Raw genomic sequence first — 22,043 nt, 5'->3', positions numbered from 1 at the left:
GTATTTCAAATACCAGCAAGGTCACCCATGGTAGAGAGGTTTCTGCAGAGCTTCCAGACGAAGACAGACTAGGAAGAAAGCCCTAGCGATCTACTTCTGAAAATTGTTGTTTGTTGTTGTCAGTTCCCATTGAGTTGATTCCAACTCATGGTGACCCCATGTGTGCAGAGTAGAACCGTTCTATAGGGTTTTCAAGGCTATGACCTTTCAGAAGCAGATTTCCAGGCCTGTCTTCTAAGGTACCTCTGGTTGGGCTCAAACCCTGACCTTTCAGCTAGTAGTTGAGTGCTTCACCATTTGTGCCACCCAGGGACTCCCTTCTAAAAGTTAGCCAAGGAAAACCTTATGGATCACAACAGAACATTGTCCAACTCACTTGCTTTGGGCAGGTCATCAGGAAGGATCAATCACTGGAGGAGGATATAATGTTTGGTGAAGCAGAGGACTAGCAAGAGCGAGGGAGACACCTGGTGAGATGGACTGCACAGTAGCCACAACAATGGATTCGAACATACTGGCAATCATGAGGGTGACACAGGACTGGGCAAAACGACACAGTGGTAGTAACGGCAGTAGCAGCAGCAACTGCTCTTATTGAACGCTTATTGTGTGCCAAGCACTACACTAACCATTTTACATGTAATTGTCGTGACTACCCTGAGGTGGTTATATTATGCCCACTTTACAGAAGAGAAAACTGAGGCCCTGAGAGGTTAACTTTGCCCAAAGTCACGCATTGGGAAGTGACAGAGCTGAGATTATAACCCAGGTCTGCTGGCTTCAAAGCCACTATACTGAACAGCCTTGAAGGAAGAAACCCCTTTTTAGAACCTTTATATTCCCCATCAGCCCCACATATGCTAAAAAATTACTTATCATTTGAAATACATTAGCATACTAACCTTCTCTCCAACACAATCAAAACAAAAAGGCCAAGGCCAGAGCAATCATCCAGTATGGAGGAAACCAGCACAGCAGCAGACAAAAACAGTGGTACAAATGGACCTCATCTAAAATCCTCTGTGAGGTGGGTCATTAGACCCCTACAGACATTAGTCATTCACAACTTACTCATAAAGGTCAATGGTAACTTGTTTTTATCATAATTATGATGGCCTGCTAAGGTCATCTAGATGGAGTTTTACCAGCATCTCAGCAGCTGGGAAAACTGCCTCAGGAGGACCACTTAGGAGATTATGTATGGGCAGGCATGCCAAGCAATTTACATAAGAGGCATATCTTTCAAATATTTTATGACTCATTTGGCCTTTCAAATATTCTGAACAGGACACAAGAGTCTATTTCACAAGAGGACATGGCTGCAGTTGAGCTGCTGAAACTGTTGCCTGACAGGCTAAGGAAATGGAAAGATCTTAAGTAACAGCAGCAACACGTGATGAGGAATGTACTGGAAACACCTAAATAGAATACTGTATTTTTACTCAAATAAAGTGTGCCTTCTACATTTGTTTGCCAACTGCACCTTCCTCCCTCAAGGTCTTTTCATAAGCACAGCTTTGCCAATGTTTTTTACATGTTGCTGTAAAAAAAAAAAAAAAAAATTAACACAGTGCGCTTATGGGGGGGAGGTGCAGCTGACGAACAAACATAGAAGGCATACATTATTTTCATAAAAATACAGTAACCAAAACAAAACAAAACCAGTTGCTGTCAAGTCAATTCGACTCATGGTGACCTCATGTGTGTGAGAGAAGAACCGTGCTCCATAGGGTTTTTAAGGGGGCAGTTCTACCCTGTCCTATAGGGTCGCTATGAATTGGAATCAACAAGACAACAGGTTTGGTTTTGTTTTTTTCGGGAAGCAGATTGCCAAGCCTTTCTTCCATGGTGCCTCTGGGTGGGTTTGAACTGCCAACCCTTCGGTTAGTAATCAAGCACTTAACCGCTTGTGCCACTCAGGAACTCCTCTAAACAGAATATTCTAGTATAAATGTGTTACTTAGGAACTTATACATCTATGTCATAACACTCCCTTCCTTAAGCTAGAAGAGAAGATTTAAGAAGTAATGATCAGAGGGGAATCTTGGAGGAAGTGAGTCCTGAGTACAAAGTTATTTACGTGTAAGTGATCTAGATCCAAATATAACTGTGCTTCCTGAAAAGTAAGGCCTGCCCATGTGACCCTGGACAGTGCAAGTGAAACTTCTGGCCTCTGCTCTAGAAAGCTAAAAGATATTTCTCTCACACTTCAATACTATATTCAGACATATCAAGGGAAAAAACTGACATAGGCATCAATATAAGTATGGGCCAATTTTATTTCAAACAATTTCTATCATATTCAGGATGGGAAACACAGGAGTTATACAAGATGGGATTACTGTATCACTTCTAATTAAGCAGCAAAGTCTTTGATGAGGATTCGATACGTAATGAACAAGAATCCCAGATGAATAATATATCCAGCAGTATCCAGAAAATTCAGTCAGGATTAACTGAAATAGCAGGGTTGGTGGTTAAGCAAATATGTATGAACCATCTGGGGCTGTGTCAACCACCCAAACTTGGTGCAAATTTCAGATATTTATGAAAATAAAACTAAAGAGTCATACTCAGCAGCTTACACAGAGTAGAAGCTCAAGAAAACATCATTTAATGAGTACTTATCAAAAGTTTCTGTCCAAATGGCCCTACGCCTCGTGCTAGTGCTGTTCTTTAAACCCAGATTCCCACAAGAAACTTCTAAGAGTGATTGCCTCCAGGGAAAGAAGCTAGGGGGTCAGCAGACGGGGGAGATTTATTTTCACTGTCTGACCATGTATGCCTTTTGAATTTTGTATTGTGTATGTGGAATAACAATATGGAAATAAATAAGATAATCAAAGAAAAAGGATCTAGACCCATGGCAAGAAGACAGGCAACGAGGGACACATCAGACTAGCAGCTCCACAGCTCTGGTTCCAACAACTAACATCTGGGAGATCCTTGCTGCAAGAACCATGTCTTACTCATCTTTATTCAGCACTTAGCACAGTGCCTAGAATATATTAGGAGCTCGGCAAACACTGAAATGAAATAATAGCTCTCTTCCCCCCAAAAGGGCCAATGGATGGATGCAACAGTAAGACAAATTACAGCTCAGTTTAAAAATTACTAATAGACTGAATTGTCCAAATAGGAAATACAGTGACCCCAGGGATAATGAATTTTCCATTAGTGGAAGTATTCAAGCATGTATTAGATGATTATTTGCTAAGTAATACTGCAGAAAGAATTACGGGGTCAGGCAGTTAGCACTAAAGCTGCTCCCGAAGCCCACCTCTCAGCCAAAGTTTAGACAGGCCTATAAAACCAACCATAACACACGTGAGGAAAGTGCTTCTTAATCCAATCAAGTATATGAGACCAATTGGGCAACACCTACCCAAAAATACAGATGAAAAGGCAGGAAGGGACAGGAAAACTGGACAAATGAACATGGGGAACTCGGGATGGAAAGGGGGAGAGTGCTAGCACACTGCAGGGACTGCAACCAATGTTACAAAACAATTTGTGTGTAAATTTTTGAATGAGAAACTAATTGGTGCTGTAAAACTTCACCTAAAGCACAATAAAATTAAAAAATAAAAAAAAAAATAAAAAACCAGGGGTTGGCAGACTTTTTCCAAAAAGAGCCAGAGAGTAAATATTTTGGGTTTGTAGGCCCCAAAAAGTCTCTGTCTTATATTCTTCTTCTTCTTTTTTTTTTTAACAACCCTTGAAAAATGTAAAACTAATTCTTAGCTTATGGACGTACAAAAACAGGCCTCCGGCAAGATCTGACCCATGGGGGTAGTTTGCTGACACATAGACTAGATAATCTTCCAAACCTGTTATATTTTGATCCTTTGAAGGTGCCAATGATGTATTCTGTTTTAAGGGAGACTGACATTTTTGGCAGGATCTTTTTAAAGGGCAGTAGGTATCTGCAAGGGCTGCTGAGGACGAAGTCAACCACACGACCACGCTCTAAGCGCACAGCTGCTGGTCTACAATACCCACCTGGTCATGCTGCCCATACATCTTTGTGAGCTGATAAATCCAGTCTACACCGAACACTCTCATGCAAATCTTGGCATCATTAAGGCAAGACAAAGCTCATCTGATATTTACTGAGGCTCCTGAAAGCGGGGAAGACTGCATCCGCAGCATTCTACATCCTAAATAAGTATATGACCACACTCTGGTGGTTTCCTGCATAACCTTGCTCCTGGATCTCAGCTCCTGCCTTGCAGCTATTCTAGCCCTGCCCAAGGTCCTGCTGCATCTCATCTCGGACTTGATGCTCAAGATACACTGAGCTACCTGGTGTTCCTCTGGCACATCTGCTCTCATACCTCTGCTACCTCAGTCTGAAAAGTGTCTCCCACCTTTCTACCCTCCACCCTGCTCCCTTCTGCCTCCCTTAAGCTCCCTCCCCCCACAGAAACCACCAAAATCTCTGGCAGCTCACAGCTCACCAGCTCAGGAAAGCCTCCCCGCTGTTCTCCTACTCTGTTCACTCCTCCCACCCCCCCACCATCAGTGATTGTTAATCACTTCTGCCTCTAAATTACCTCTAAATTTGGTACTGTTTTTCAGCTATTTGCTTCCTCTGCATTATGGATTAAATCGTATCCCCTCAAAATATGTGTTGGAATCCTAATCCCTATGACTGTGGATATAATCCTATTTGGAAATAAGGTTTTCTTTGTTATGTTAATTAGATTATACCTGAGTTGGGTGGGTTCTAAATCTAATCACTTCTGCATTATAAAAAAAAAAGATCAGATACACAGGGGAAGATAGACATGATGTGAAGATCTGTGAAGATCGTCTACAAATCAAGGAACCAAGGAACAATTCCTACAAGGAATGAATTGGCAGGGCTGAGACCTTCATTCAGACTTTTTGCCCTCAGAACTGTGAGAAAATAAATTTCTGTTCTTTAAAGCCACTCACTTGTGGCATTTGTGTTACAGCAGCACTAGGAAACTGAGACATCCTATCCATCGCCATCAATGTGATATAAATTCCAAAATACAGATCCTAGCTCATATTCCTCTTGATATCCCTAGTGCCTTGCATAGGGGCTCTCAAATGTTACTAAGCTGAACTGCAGAAACCTTTTATGGGTACCCTATCTAAGACAAACAAGAGAAAGAAACAGCCCAGGCTTCTGTGGCTGGGAAAACAAACTCTAGAGGGCTTACTACCATGGAGTATGGAGACTGGAGTAAGAAATCTTGACGAGCATATTGAGACGTGCCATTTGGCTTAGAAAGTCTCTAAACCTACTATTTATTTTTTTGGACTGAGATCTTAGAGGACAGGAAATATGTATGTACATACAAATCATTTTAAATGAAACTTACTGAACACATACAAAAGTAGTAATGAATATATCTATCTTTCTTTCTGAAAGTGTTCCCATGATTATACAAGTTAAAAAGTCTATGTTCACAGTCTCAAAGTATCTCTCCACAAAAAAAGTGTTAATTACAAAGGGGGAAAAGTGACTCTACAGTAATGAAACCTGGCAGACACCATCTTAATCAAGTGATCAAAGTTAACACCAGCAGTAATGGGACAAACAGACATTGTGTGTTACCCAAGAGAATGCAATGAAGAGAACACATCATCTGCAGTATTCCATCGGAAAATACATAACCTGGGTCTAATCAGGAGGAAGAAGTCCCTGGGTGGCACAAGCAGTTAAGTGCTCATCTACTAACAAAAAGGTTGGCAGCTCAAATCCATCAGAGGTGCCTCGGAAGAAACGCCTAGTGATCCGCTTCTGTAAAATCAGCCACTAAAAACCGTAAGGAGCACAGTTCTACTCTGACACACATGGGGTCACCATGAGCAAAATCAACATGACGCAACTGGTTTTTGGTTTTTAATCAGGAGGAAACACCAGACAAGCCCAAATTGAAACACGTTCTACAAAATAACTGGGACTAGCCTATAAATCTGCCCAAGGGTCAAGGGACTGGTCTATAAATCTGTCAAAGTGTCAAGGGAAGACTAAGGAACTGTTCCATGTTGAAAAAGACGAGAAAGACAGGACAATCAGGCACAATGCATGATCATGCGTTGATGCTCTGTTGTAGAGGATGATATTGGGAGGAAATTTGAATAGAATCTCAATGCAAAAGGTATACGGAAGTTGTCTTATTCTTGTAATGTTTCTGGAAGTTTGAAACTGCTGCATAATAAAATATTACAGAGAACAATTTCAGCACACCCTTCCCTACCTCAAACACACATAGTCTGTGTTCAACTATGTTCAGCTATGTTCAACAGGCAAAACAAATTAACAGGATAGAACAGTAACTACGGGATGGGGCAGGGCTAATGACTGGGAAGGGGCATGAGGAAGCCTTCTAAGAGCTGGGAATATCCTATGTCTTGGGCTGAGTTGGGAATACATGGTGTATACTTACATAAAAATCTACTGAGCAATAAGTCAGACACCAAAGGACAAATATTGTATGATCCCACTTCTGTAAAATATCTAGAAAAGGCAAATGTATACAGACAAAATTTTATCAGTGGTTACTAGAAACTGGGGGAATGAGGGAACGGGGAGGCTTTGCTTAAGGAGTACAGACTTTCTGTTTGGCTAGAAAACTTTTGGAAATAGATAGTGGTGATGGTTGCACAATATGGTGAATGTAACTACTGTCACTGAATTTTACACTTAAAAATGATTAAAATGGCATTTTTTGTTATATATGTTTTATCACAATAAAGTTTTAATAATCCACTGAGCTTCCAAAAGAATTGAAAACAGGAACATAAACTTGTACACCAATGTTCACTGCAGCACTATTCACAATAGACAAAAGGTGGAAACAATCTAAATTTCCATCAACAGATGAATGGATAAATAAAATGTGGTACATCCATACAATGGACTATTACTCAGCCATAAAAAGAAATGAAGTCCTGATGCATGCTACAACATGGATAGATGCATCTTGAAAACATCACCCTGAGTGAATTAACTTAGCCACAAAAGGACAAATATTATATGATCCCACTTAGGCAAATGTACAAAGACCAAAGTTTATTAGTGGTTACCAAGGGTGACCTGAATAAAAAAACAGAACAGAAAAGCCTATGTTCAAGCTATACCAATCCCACAAACAGCCTTCATGTATTCACTCAACGGTTAACAGATGGCCTATTTAAATGTAGCTGCAGTGAAAAAGAAATTCATTGCTCTAAATAAGGAACCTAAACTAAATACCATTTCCATAAATTTTTCTGGCATTTTATTATTAAAGATGCTGAAGATGGAAGTATTTTGGCCTTGCTGCTTATAAAATTAATTTGAGAAGAAACGCTTCCTGGAGTGAGACTACCCAACCACTCTCCCTCCACAGGGGTCTAATGGGATTGGACAGAGCAAATACTAAGCCAGTGTGTAGGATTTGGGGAAATGAGGAAGTAAAATTGGTAGAAAATAAATGAGAGTCACAGAAAAAAGAAAAAAAAAATCTGTCTTTAGGGAAAGTAGACCTTTGGGGAGAGTAGAAAAACAGATCAGACTAATTATACTCAAAATTCCCTCACTATAATTTTTCCATGTATGTGCTGTTGGGTTTTTGTTTGTTCGCTTTGGGAGGGCAGGGGAGTCTTTAATGATTCAAAGAAAAAAGAAGCTAAGAGCAGAGGTTGTTGCTGTTTTAGCTGCCGTTAGCTCCAACTCACGGCAACCTTATATATAACAGAATGAAACGTTGTCCAGTCCTGCGCCATTTTCATGATCTTGGTCTGTTTGAGCCCACTGTTGTAGCTATTGTGTTAGTCCATCTCCTTGAGGGTTTCCCTCATTTTCGCTGATCCTCCACTTTACCAAACGTCATGGATTGAATTGTGTCCCCCCAAAATACCTGTCAACTTAGCTAGGTCCTGATTCCCACCATTATATGATTGTCTACGATTTTGTCATCCGATGTGATTTCCCTATGTGTTGTAAATCGTATCACTATGATGTTAATGAAATGGATTAACGGCAGTTATACTGATGAGATCTACAAGATTAGATAGTGTCTTAAGCCAATCTCTTTTGAGATATAAAAGAGAGATGCTAGCTGAGAGACAGGGGAACCTCATATCATCAAGAAAGAAGCACTGGGAGCACAGCACATCCTTTGGACCCAGGGTTCCTGTGAGGAGAAGCTCCTAGTCCAGGGAAAGATTGACAAGAAGGACCTTCCTCCAGAGACGACAGAGAGAGGTCTTCCCCTGGAGCTGACGCCCTGAATTTGTACTTCTAGCCTACTAGACTGTGAGAAAATAAATTTCTCTTTGTTAAAGCCATCAACTTGTGGTATTCCTGTTATAGCAGCACTAGATAACCAAGATACCAAACATGATGTCCTTTTTTAGTAATTAGTCTTTCCTGATGACATATCCAATGTAAGTGAGCTGAAGTCTTGCCATCCTCATTTCTAAGGAACATTCTGGTTGTATTTTTTCTAAGACTGATTTGTTTGTTCTTCTGGCAGTCCGTGGTATATTCAATATTCTTCGCCAGCACCATAATTTGAATACGTCAGTTGTGTTAGAAATGCAGAGGTAGTGTAACCCATAGTTAGAAGTCTGGTCTTTCAGTCAAATAAATCGGAGTTGGAGTTCTGACTTCACTTCTTACTGGCTGGGTAGCACTGGGCAAGTTACTTCATCCCCTTGTACCTCAGTTTCCTCACCTGTAACATAAGGATAACTATACCTAACCTAGAAGGCCACTGTGAGGGCCAAATTGGAATGTGTGTGATGTACTCGTTATGGTGCCTGGCATATAGTAAGGGTGGTGGCTATTAGTAGTTTTTCTTGTCACTCCCCCATATTAGCCAACAGTGCCTGACTAATGTGGCTGCCCTTTCCCAGGCTCACTATGAAAACATTCTCGACCTACACCATCCTCATTTAAGTTCCACCTCCCTCAAAGGGGCACTGCGAGAAGGCAGGAGAGGTTTAATTAAAAACAAAATGGTTGGTCTCCTTCCTGCTACAGGTCATCAAGGGCAAGTCCAAAGGAACAATCGCTAAGGGATTAGGAACATTTTGTGTTCAATTTTTCTGGGCCACATGGGGCCATTCACTTAGCAGAAGTGCCAGAATAGCTGCAATTTGGCTGTGAAGAACCTTCTCTGGGCCAAAATGGAGTACATAGAGCAGGCTCCTAGTCTCATTTTCCCAGCTGTGGGGCTGTGAGCACTGGCAGTCATTAAAATAAGCACCAAACCACATGACCAAGTCCTGCTGACAAACAGAATCTGCTCTTAGTTGCTGATGTGTAAAAGGGAGGGGGAGGTGGCCGGGGTGGGGAGGGGGCCGCTTTGGCATATGGAACCAATGCGTTGTGTAGACTAATGATGCGTCTGCAGCTCCAGGAGCTTTGGAAACAATTTGTAAGGCTGCCAAAAGGCAAGGATAAAAAAGCCTTTCCTTCCAAAAGGAGGGGAAAATTTTTCTAAACTTAGAAGAAAGATCAAGCTTTTCCAGAAGATGAAAACTCAGGATTCCTACAGGGGAACCAGCTGCGTACAGAAGCCTTGCTTCCTTTTAAAAATTACATTAGAGTTAAGATGTCCCTGAGCCAAACTGGTATCTCCACAAGACACCAAGGCACACAAAATGACTTTTTTAGTGTCTTGCTGTCAAGTGACTTCTGTGGCAACAGTGACATAAGCAGTCAAGGTAACTGCTGTCACCTCCATCAGATCCAACTCTGTTGTTGTTAGCTGCCATGGTGACCCCATGTGTTACAGAGCAGAACTGCTCCATTGGCTTTTCTTGGCTGTAATCTTTACTGAAGCAGATTGCCAGGTCTTTCTTCCATGAAACCGCTGGGTAGATTTGAACTGCCAACCCTTTTTCTTAGCAGATCACAGAACGCTTGTGCCACCCAGGCTTCTGATCCAACTCTATCGCCACAGAACTGACATGAATTGACTCTTCTGTAGTTCAAACAGGGGCAGTCACGTCCGCAGTCCCCAAACTGTAACCATCATTCTGTTTGGTTATTGCCAGGAGTTATTTTTGTTTTTTTCCTTCTGCTATAAAATCCTTACCCTTCACATGCAATCTGGTCTCCTTCAGCCTGTTTTTGACAATGGGTGCAGTGGATACCAGCATTGTTGGTGTGGGGTGAGCCAGCATGGGAGTAAGAATGAAAGCTGAGAAGTGTCAGGAGCAGGGAGAAGAGGCAACAGAGCATACAAGGAAGATGGGGGCAGTGTGTCTACTTTTGAGTTCTTTTTATACTTTCTGCCAATCACTGGTGACATTCTGTACATGAGGGACAGCCACCTGGATTCAGATGAATCACTACAGAGCCCTTACATCATCAACAACTAAAAATCTGCGATGGTTTCCTAAAAGCTGGCTGACTTACGAAGGCTTGCTTCTGAATAATAGCATCTCTGTGGTTTTCATCTTTGGTGATCTTTAGAAATGCTGAAAAATGGAAGAGGTGTTAAAAGACTGGGCCAAGTAAACACTTGGCTTCAGATTTTCAAAAAATGTTTGACTTTCAAACATGAGAATATGAAAAGGTGCCATGTGGCCAACTTTTGTACAATTAGGAAATGGCACCCCTTCCTCATGGCACTTGACTTCCTTTTGTTGGAATTAGGTTATAATATACTGATTAGGTTAGGTCAAGACATTTTACCCTTGTCTGCCAGAAAATACCATTACAAAAATATATCCATGATGTCTATGATCTAAATGGAACCCCCTTGGATGTAGCCTCTTGTGCAGTGTACAACCTGCACATCTGTATGCAGTGACCCTGGGTAATCACAAAAGGCTAATGTGGTTTCTCTAGAACAAGTCATGACAGCAACTGCATTACTGCCTTGATCAGGGAAGAATCATACACAAGGAAAAAAAAAACAAAACAAACCCGTTGCCGTAGAGTCGATTCTGACTCATAGTGACCCTATAGGACAGAGTAGAACTGCCCTATAGAGTTTCCAAGGAGCAGCTGGTGGACTGATTAGGGAAGAATCATAGCCACAGGGAATAGGATATCTGGAACTCAGCAAGGTCTCTGACAAAGCTGCTCCAGATAACTTAGTAAATAAGATGAAAGACAGCCACCTGGATACAGACATAATTAGAGGGATGAAGAATTGATAAAATAGTCTTACTCAAAGGGTATTGATTAAGGAATGAACCGATATTAATATGAAAGGAGATAACTGTTAAGTCTTTGGCTTGGTCTTTGGTCCTGTCCATTTTATTTCTGTCTACTTATTCACTCATCCATAAATGAATATTCATCAACATTTGTTGTTGTTAGCTGCTGTCGAGTCAGTTCAGACTCATAGCGACCCTATGCACAACAGAACGAAATACTGTCCAGTACTGTGCCATCCTCACAATCGTTGTTATGTTTGAACGCACTGTTGCAGCCACTGTATCAATTCATCTTGTTGAGGGTCTTCCTCTTTTTTGCCGATCTTCTAATTTACCAGGCATGAGGCCTTCTCCAGGACTGGTCCCTTCTGATAACATGTCCAAAGTACGCGAGACAAAGTCTAGCAATCCTAGCTTCCAAGGAGCACTCTGGTTGAATTTCTTCCAAGACAGATTTGTTTATTCCTCTAGCAGTCCATGGTATATTCAATATTCTTTGCCAACACCATAATTCAAAGGCATCAATTCTTCTTCGGTCTTCCTGATTCATTGCCCAGCTTTCGCACACATGAGGCAATTGAAAATATCATGGCTTGGGTCAGGCGCACCTTAGTCCTCAAAGTGACATCTTTGCTTTTGAACACTTTAAAGAGGTCTTTTGCAGCAGATCTGCCCAATGCAATACAGTGTTCGATTTGCTGACTGCTGCATCTATGAGCATAGATTGTGGATCCAAGTAAAATGAAATTCTTGACAACACCAATCTTTTCTCCATTTATCATTATGTTGCTTACTGGTCCAGTTGTAAGCATTTCTGTTTTCTTTATGTTGAAGTGTAATCCATACTGAAGGCTGTAGTCTTTGATCTCCATCAGTAAATGCTTCAAGTCCTTTTCACTTTCAGCAAGCAAGGTTGTATCATCTGAATATTGCAGGTTGTTAATGAGTCTTCCACCAATCCTGATGCCCTGTTCTTCTTCATATAGTCCAGCTTCTCAGATTATTTCCTCAGCATACAGATTGAATAAGTATGGTGAAAGGATGTAACCCTGATGCATACCTTTCTTGATTTTAAACCATGCAGAATCCCCTTGCTCTGTTCGAACGACTGTCTCTTTGTCTATGTACAGGTTCCACATAAGCACAGTTAAGTGTTCTAGAATTCCCATTCTTTGCAATGTGATCCATAATTTGTTATGATCCACACAGTCTACTGCCTTTGTATAGTTAATAAAACACACGTAAACATCTTTCTGGTATTCTCTGCTTTCAGCCAAAATCCATCTGACATCAGCAATGATATCTCTCGTTCCACATCCTCTTCTGAATCCAGCTTGAATTTCTGGCAGTTCCCTGTCGATGTATTGCTACAACCACTTTTGAATGATCTTCAGCAAAATTTTACTTGTGTGTAATATTAATGACATTGTTCAATAATTTCTGCATTCTGTTGGATCACCTTTCTTTGGAATGTGCACAAATATGGATCTCTTCCAGTTGGTTGGTCAGGTAGCTGTCTTCCAAATTTCTTGGCATAGATGAGTGAGCAGCTCCAGCACTGCATCCATTTGTTGAAACATTTCAGTTGGTATTCCGTCAGTTCCTGGAGCCCTGTTTTCACCAATGCCTTCCGTGCAGCTTGGACTTCTTCCTTCAATACCATCAGTTCTTGATCATATGCTACCTCCTGAAATCAACATTTACTAAGTATTTTTCCCTATTAAGTGGAAATTACTAAATGTAGTTCATATAAGCTAGGGGCTTACAGCAGGGGGGACAGACACAGAAACAAATACATTCAGTAAGGTATTCTTATTACCATATTTTACCAGTGACTTGGATAACAATGTAGGTTTGCTTATCAATCCTACAGACACACCAAAAAAAAAACAAAACAAAAACCAAGCCCGTTGCCCATGTCGATTCCAACACATTGCAACCCTACAAACATAAAGCAGAAAGAAATAGGCAGTACAATGGATGATTTAAAAAATCACAATTTAAAAAGATTCTGACCACCTGGAATGACAGGCCAATTTTAAAGAGATTAAAATTTCGTAGAAGTAAATATAAGGCCTTAAATCTAGATCAAAAGAAAAAAGCAACTTGGCAACAATGCAGTTTGTTACACTGCAGGCAGTAGGAGAGACTGGGAGGGGCACAGGTTCATAAGCCACAGACCAGAGTTCAAATCCAGCCTGTTACTTTCTAACCACACAGCCTTGGGCAAGTCTGTACTTCTCTGAGCCTGTTTCCTCACCTATAAGACAGGACACCACATATTCTGTTGTTACTTAGAAGATTCAGTTAGAAAGTGCGTGTATCTGGCACACAGAAGGCATGCAAAAAGTGGTGCCAATATTACCAACAAAATATGTGCCAAAGACATAGTGGTTTCCATTGAGTTATTCCTTCAGCAAACATTTATATTAGGTATTAGTCCCTTCGCTATACTTCGGGATTCACTGGAAAAGAAGTTGTTGTTGTTAGCTGCCATCAAGTTGGCCCAACTCATGCCAAGTCCATGCACAACGGAATGAAACACTGGCTGGTCTTGCACCATCCCCATGATTGGTTGCGGATCAGACTGCTGTGACCCACTGGGTTTTCACTGGCTGATTTTCACAAGTAGCACCTTAGTCTGACAGCTCCACTGAAAGCTATTCAGCATCAGAGCAACACGCAAGCTTCCTCGTGCATTGGCCAGGAATCAAACCCAGATTTCCCACACTGGGAGGTGAGAATTCTACCACTGAACCACCACTGCCCAATTAAAGAAGCTATGGAGGTGAAGCCAAGATGGCGGAGTAGTCAGATGCTTCCGGTGGACCCTCTTACAACAAAGACCTGAAAAACCAAGTGAATAGATTATATATGGCAATCTGGGAGCCCTGAATATCAAAGGCAGAGCTGAGGAACCAGACTGAGTGGCAGGGGGAGGGAGAGACCATTCGGAAGCAGCGAGGAGTTGCCAGACCTGACCCAGTGAGAGCCTGAGCCCTTCAGGCCTGAGCAGCTCGTGGGTGAGCAGTGAGGCAGGCAAGTGGTAGTGCTCGGAGGCATATTCTGCACCAGGAGAGATCCAGCACCAGAGACTCTACACGGCCACCTGGAACCAGTGAGAAGCAGCCCTCATTGTCGAAAGATAAGTGCTTGCATACGGCTTACCGTGGGGATCAAAAACACCCTCCTTAAGGAAAAACCTCTCTCTCATTTACCTCCCCACTCCCTGCTCTGCAGTGGGTCCCGGACCGGCTTCAGCAACTGCCAAGTCCCCTGGGCCAGAAGTAGGATCCGTCACATGTCCAGAGCCATTCTCCCTGGCTTGAAGAGTGAACAAATTAACCAACAGGAAAAAATAAACTGCCGGCTCCCCTAAGCCAGGAACCCAGTGTAGGCACAGCACCTTTGCCTAAGCACAGGCATAAGGGATCCATGGACTTTGAGTGCCTTTCCCCCTGCATAGACTTGTATGGGCCCATTTCAACAGCGTAGGCCCTCATTACCACAGTACAACAGGGTATATACCTGAAGTCTAACTTCAACTGTTTCAGCTGTGAAGTGGCAGGTTCTTGACATCTGACACTGCTCTGCCCATTAAGCAGGGTCTTCACCTACCCACATCAGAGGCCTGAGGACTGGTGGCTCGGTGGCTCCACCCATGCTACCTAGCCATCTGCGATAGTGGCCCATGAATAAGAGGTGCTCCCCAATCCTTACAGCCAACAGCATTAGGTGCTCATAGTCTGGCTGCAGAATCCACCTACCTACACACTCTAGGGAACAGGGACTTGCCTTCCTCCTGGACACTTGGAGCAGCCGTCAGCCCCCTGCCGTGCTCAGAGTGTGTCCCCCTGCTGCAGCCAGATGCCTGTGCCTACACCAATCACCCATGCCTGTCTAGGACTGTAAGTGAGAGCCTACACCACACATTTGGTGGCTATCTACCTGGGCACTTGAGCTGAATCCATACAGGAGGAGTGAGCAGACTCCTGAGCTCACATACCTAGTAACAAATCTAACCACCTGGTGACAGGACATTAGAGCTTCAAAGGTGCCAATAATCAAACTAGCTGATATGAGCAGCCTATCTGGGCATATCAAAACAAGAAGCTAGGACACAGTATGCAAACATAAAATAAATAAATATAATAACTTATCGATGGCTCGGAGACAACAGTCAATATCAAATCACATAAAGAGGCAATCCATGATGGCTTCAGCAAGCTCCCAAAATAATCTAGAAATTTTCCAGAGGAAGAAAATTTCTTGGAATTACCAGAGGCAGAATACAAAAGATTAATATACAGAACTCTTCAAGAAATTAGGAAGGAAATTAAGTAAAGCGCAGAAAACGCAACAGAGGAAATTAGAAAGATTAGAGAAGAGCACAGTGACAAATTTAACAGGCTGCAAGAATCCATAGAGAGACAGCAATCAGAAATCCAGAAGATTAACAATAAAAGAAGCTATAGTCTCTGCTTTTAAGGAACCAACAGTTCCGAAGGTAAGACAGACAAGGAATGACATCATGGCAATTTGATAAGCCATGGATTTGTATTTCAGAAAACATTTGCAGTTTAGAAAGGGCACTCCAGCTTGTACGGGGAACAGAGAAGTGAGAGCCAGGCTGCTGGAGGCAGGGCACCCAGCTGGGGGCCCATGCAAGAATACAGGCAGGAAGTGAGGGGGGCCTGAACTAAGGCAGTAGTAGAGGGAAAGTAAAGGAGGAAATGCATCAAGAGACATTAAGTAAGGAGAATCTGTGGAACTCTGATGACTGCCTGGCCTGGGAGAGAGAAGGGATGGTATGAGAGGGAAGAGTCCAGGATGACTCCCAGGATACTATTTTGACTGATTAAATGGAAGAAAAGAAATGGGCAAGATTAAAGTATGGGAAGAATCACAGGTTTGGGGGGAAAATGATGAGCTTGGTTTTGGACTCATTGAGTTTGCAGGCTGGCCCTCAGGAGAGAGCTCTGAGCTCGAGCTACAGAGGTGCCTGTCATGGGTACATGAACAAGTACTTAAGCCATAGTTGAGAAGAGCAAAGAGAGGGCAGAGCCCTGAAGAAAGTGGCACTTCAGGGACAAAAGAAGGAAAAGAACCCACAATGGAAACTGAGGGGGGAAATGGCCAGAGAGAGAGAGTACAAAGCGAGACTGGTTTTCATAAATGAAGGAATATAAGCAATGTGAGATGTGCTAAGAAGTCAGATAAGGAAGGAAAAGCGCTCATGAGTTTCAGCAGTGCAGAGGCCTGATGACTTGGGGAGCAGTTTTGGTGGCATGGAGGGGTTGAAGTAGGGTTTCAGCAGATGATAACTTAAGAAAGTGGAGGTTGAAACTGCAGATAACTCTCCAAAGAACAGTGGCTGGAAGAGGAGTGATGGGACACAGCAGAGGTTCATGGGAGGGTGTTTTGTTGATTCCAAATCAAGAGGAAATTGAGGATATTTAGAAGCTGGAGAAAGAGGAAAGAAAAGTAACAAATTATGGAACCAGGTCCCTGAGGAAAAGAAGGAGATGGGATCTGAAGCACAAGTAGAGAAATTAGTCTTGATCAAGACAAACACCATTTCTTTCACAGAATTAGAATAAAAGGCACGATGATAGGGTCAGCTGGAGATAAGACTGTAAATGATAGAAGTTGAAGAGCCTTAACTGATGGCTACAGCTCAGTGAAGTAAAAGACAAAGCAAGAGTCTGAGGTGAGGGATGAAAACATGAACATCATAGAGGGGAATGGGCTGCCCGAGGACACATGGGGATCGCTTAGCAGCTCTGAGGGCCCCGGGGGCCTGCCTGGTAACAGGATACTTGTCAAGAGCCTGATGTGTCCCCTGATGAAAATGGGGGGGAGGTCTTAGGCTACTACAACAAACTTGCAGTCTGCTCCGCACAGTCAGACGTGCTGAGGAAAAAGGACTTCCTTTCTACACCATACACTCAAAGACACACTGATGAAGAGGAACACGTTTAACGGATAGTAATCAGGATGAAGTAGGTGTGAGGAAGTCCCAAAGGTGATCATTTTGGGGCTGGACTGAGATCTAGTGGAGAGATCTGTAACAAAGTTCTTGTCGCTGTTGTTGTTGGCCGCCATCAAGTCCACCTTTGACTCATGGTGACCCAATGCACAACAGAAGGAAACAATGCCCAGTCTGCGCCATTCCCATGATCAGTTTCGGATCAGACAATGTTCCATTGTAATCCATAGGGTTTTCATTAGCTGATATTCAGAAGTAGATCACCAGGCCTTTCTTCCTAGTCCGTCTTAGTCTGGAAAATCTGCTGAAACCTGTTCAGCATCATAGCAACACACAAGCATCCACTGACAGACTGCTGGTGGCTGCACATAAAGTACACTGGCTGGGAATCAAACCCAGGTCTCCCGCGTGGAAGGTAAGAATTCTACCACTGAACCAACAATACTCCTGGTAACAAAGTCAACCAACAAAACCCATCACCATCAAGTCAATTCTGACTTATAGCGACCCTACAGGACAGAGTAGAACTGCCCCATAGGGTTTCCAAGGAGCAGCTGGTGGATCTGAACTGCCGACCTTTTGGTTAGCAGTAGAGCTCTTAACCCCTGTATTCTACCCTGATTACACAATCAGGCCTTAATTACACTGAAGAAAGGTGGGAACGGGGAGACAGAGAAAGGAGGAGGAGAAAGGTATTGGGAAGGCATTTATTTCCATGGGTAAAAGTGGAGGACAGAGGCCAATTAGGCTTCCAAATAAAATCTCAGAGGTAGACAGGGATAACCAGAGACCACTAATCAAAGAACTGGGTTATTGCTTATTTCCACATAGTGACTTAATCTTTTCCCAATATCCTGATTCCTGTCTCCCTCCTCTCCCACTCATTTATCAAATCCAGCAAATTCCACCTCCTGTATGTCTCAAATCCACCCGTCTCAATCTCCACAGCCGCTGCACTGACATTGTTGTCTTCAACCTCTGTCACTGGATTACTGTAACAGTGCCCTGACTGCTCTCCCTGCTGGTCTTGCCCTGTCCAATGTAATCACCACACTGCTGCCTAGGTAAATTAAAACAGACTATACATATCATACCTCTCTTAAAAATTCTTCAGTGCCCCACCCCCTGTCCCCACAGCTTTAAAAATAAAGTCCAACCTTCTTAGATTGTCATACTGCTATTCTGTATTGAGTGTTTACTATTTACCAGTGTCAAGTGGGTGATACATCATCTCATTCAATTCTAAAGCAAACCTAGGATGTAGGTTAATATGTCTCCTCTTTTTATAGATGAGGAAACTGAAGCTTAGAAAGGAAATGACTTGGCCCAAGGTCACAAACCTAGTTGACTGGCAAAGCCAGTATTTGTGCACGGGTGCCTTTGATTCCAAAATCTATGCTCTTGACCACTACACGCCCTTCATGATCTGGCTCCTGCTTGCCTTTCCACAGTCACCTCTTATTCTAACTCTTCACTCCAGCTCTAGTGAACTACTTGCAGCTCATGTCCTCTCACCTACAGCCCTTTGCTCATGCCATTCCCAGTGTCTGCAATATCATCTCTCCCACGTCCCACCCCTCTTCACCTCATTCCTACTCATCCTTTAGGACTTAATAAAACATCACCTCCTCATAGAAGCCTTCTCTAATGCTTCAGCCTGAATTATGGGCGCCTCTCAGTCCTCCTCTAGAAAATCTCCACAATAGCTTCATACTGTATTGTTGTTGTCTATCTCCTTCACTTAAAAAATAGTTAACTCCTTGAGGATAGAGATGTGTATCTTACTCATTTTTGTATTCCCAGATTGCAGTGCAGTGCCAGGCACTCAGCAGTAGCTCAGTAAATATGTATGTATGTATGTGTATCCATCCTCTATTATGAGAAGCTGGCTGGGAACAGAAAAGGGACCTTGTGGTTGACTAATGGAGAGCCCAGTATTCAGTTCCTTTAGGGGTTTCAAAATTGTGTCTCATGAGGAACAGGAAGGAGTTGGCCAAGAAAAAAAAAAAAGAAAGGGTGGGAGTATTCTAGGCAGCAAGAACAGCAGGAGCAACATGAACAAAAGGCTATAGGTGAGACAGAACCTGCAAGCAGTTTAACAAGACTAGGGCACAGAGTTGGGGAGTGAGGCAAAAGTCAGGCAGGATGAGCCTTCACAGTCTGGCTTTTTCATCATTCAGGTGTTAGCTCAAACGTCACCTCCTCAGAAAAGACTTCCCTGACCAGCCAGCTTTTTAGAAATAGCTCATTACTTCCCCCCATCCCCATTACTAACCATCCCATTACTGTTTTTTTCTTCACAACCCCTATGAGGATCTGAAACACCTATCACCCTTCAAAAGTATTGTTTATTGATGATCCTACCCACCCACCCATCACCACCACCACCACCACCATCAAAATGTAAGCTCTGTGAAAGCAAGGTTCTTATTTATCTTGTTTTACTGCTGTATCACCAGAGCCTACAACACATACGTGCTTGGCACACAAATACGTTTTTTTAATTCAACAACTATTTATTGCATGTCTATAGTATGCTAGACACTGTTCTAAATGCCGGGGGTATAGCAACAAATAAAACAGGACAAAATTCTCTATCCTTGTGGAGCTTGTTACGGGTAGCTAAATTAAATGTGCTTAGCCTAAAGGAGAGAAGGTAGGAAGAAGAAGACAAGCTAGCAGCTTTCAAAGATGTGCAGGACAATTAGGCGGAAGGGAGATTCCAAGAGCCTGAAGGAGGAACAATAAATTGAGATTAATGGGTAACAGCTTTCAGCTCAACATATGGCTTTTTAAGAGCCAGAGCTTGGGGAACACCAAACAAGAGAAACCAGAAGTAGTGAGCTTTCTGGCATCATGGAAATTTAATCAGTGGGCAGGGACGTCACAGGAGAAATCCAAGTATTCAACGAAAAAGGGACTGTGGGACCCAGAGGTCCCAAACTGGCAGTCAGAAATATGCCTGGCTTCAGTTGCACAGTGTTTAAAAAACAAACTGAATTAGCTGCCAATATTTAAAAATCAGACTGAGTGCGCACTCCCCCCCACACACCCCTTTCTCACACGCGCGCGCGCGCGCACACACACGCGCACACACACACACGAGTTCTGGTTTCATTTCTCCAATATCATACGTTAGTATTGTTTATAAAACTAAGTTCAGTAAAATAAAAGTCTGATTCTATTTCTGAGAAAGAACTTTTCTTACATTACCGTTTACCTTATTTGACTGATTCCTGTTAAGCACTGGAGTTTGCAACTCCTGGACCAAACCAAAGGATCACAGAACCTTAGCTCTAAAGATCCTTAGAGTTCTCATTTCACAAATGACGTATAAACATCCCTATTTTACAGATGAGGGAAGAGAGGCTCAGAGATGGGAGACGTGCCAGAGTCACACAACAAATCCGGGCTAAGCCAGGATGAAACCCAGGTGTCCTATCTCCGGTGTTCCAACACCGGAGATTGAGGACTTCCCGCCAAAGAACCGGAGGAACAGATTTAAGAAATTAGCAGGCGCTTTCCTTGTCACTATGAGTCGGAATCGACTCGATGGCAACGGGTTTGGTTTTTGGTTTTCCTTGTCAGAAGAACCCGAGCTGAACGAGCCTGAGGAGACGTGGTTGGAGAGGCAGGGACTCCCTGCAGGTGGAAGGACCGCCCAAAGGCGGGCGGAAGAGCCTGAGTCCTGCTGTGACCCTCGCCATCATCGCCGAGCTTCCCTCTTATCCTTAAGCCTCCAAAACCCACCCGCACGACCCCAACTACTCCCTCAGCAGCCGCGGCTTACTTACCGCCGCTCAACTTCCGGCAACCACAGCGTCGTCCGCAGCGCGCGCCCCGATGACGTAACATGGCCCCGCCCCCACGTAGCTTGGGGAAGCAATGCGCGTGCGCACAAGGAGCCACGAGCATGCCTGGGGAAATGAGACCTTAGCACCGGATTGAATGGGAGGAACTTGAGTCGTGGGAAGGCGGGGCATCAGGAAGTGGGCGAGGCTACCTGGTGCATGATGATGGACGGAGACTTACTCTGCTTTATCAGATGCGTGGGTGTGTATATGGGCCGTTAAACTTTTAAAAAAACGCCCTACATTCTCTTTTGATTCCAGAGGATGACAGGAATTACCATCATTCCCATTTTCCCGGAGAGAGAACCTCGAACATAGCAGGGGACCACTAGGGAGGCAGTGCGGAGAGACCCAAAAACCAAACCGATTGCCATGGAGTCAATTCTGACTCATAGCGACCCTACAGGACGGAGTAGAACTGCCCCGTAGGGTTTCCAAGGCTGTAGTCTTTATGGAAGCAGACTGCCACGTCTTTCTCCCCCAGAGTGGCTGGTGGGTTCCAACCGCTGACCTTTCCGTTAGCAGCCCAGGGCTTTAAGCACTGTGCCACAGGGCTCCTCTCTCTGCGGAGAGACAGGAGATGGAAATTTTAATAGAGAAAGAACAGTGGAAGTCAACAGTGACCGGCCAACCTGCTCTTCCTAAAACAGCCATGATTCTTATAGCTCCCCACTGTCAATGGGATGAAGTTATTCTAATCATTTGTTGAGCACTTACTATGTGCCAAGCACCAAAAAACGCCCTTGCTGTCCAGTCGATTCTGACTTACAGAGGCCCTATGGAACAGATTAGAACTGCCCCATGGGGTTTCCAAGGCTGTAAATCTCTACAGAAGCAGACTGCCACATCTTTCTCCCACAGAGCAGTTGGTAGGTTCAAACCGCTGAATTTTTGGTTAGCAGCCAAGTGCTTAACCACAGTTGCTGAAAATACAATAGTGAATATGGGTAAACTTTTCAATCTGGCATAGAAGGCCTGTTCGCAAAATGACCCTGATATGACTCTATAGACTCATAACAGAGTAATGAGTACTATTTGTCGATGACCTACCACATTTGCAGTGT

General features: G+C 43.3%; 1 protein-coding gene across 3 annotated transcripts in view; it reads right to left on the bottom strand.

Moving 5' to 3' along the window:
- ATG7 (autophagy related 7) overlaps positions 1-21,020 on the bottom strand; it is a 306,857-nt gene extending 285,837 nt beyond the window's left edge. Inside the window, exon 1 of one of the 3 annotated variants that reach the window (XM_023739218.1) lies at positions 20,923-21,020. The gene's annotated coding sequence lies outside the window, so the exon portion shown is untranslated. Of the gene's footprint in view, positions 1-6,425; positions 6,447-20,922 lie in introns of those variants that run through there. The other 2 variants (XM_023739179.1, XM_023739283.1) reach the window with 2 other exon arrangements.
- Positions 21,021-22,043: the final 1,023 nt, after the last annotated feature.

This window comes from Trichechus manatus, unplaced genomic scaffold (assembly GCF_000243295.1).
Source record: "Trichechus manatus latirostris isolate Lorelei unplaced genomic scaffold, TriManLat1.0 scaffold00001, whole genome shotgun sequence".
Taxonomy (NCBI): domain Eukaryota; kingdom Metazoa; phylum Chordata; class Mammalia; order Sirenia; family Trichechidae; genus Trichechus; species Trichechus manatus.
Note: the sequence above shows the minus strand (reverse complement) of the source record. Positions and strands in the feature narration are given on the sequence as shown.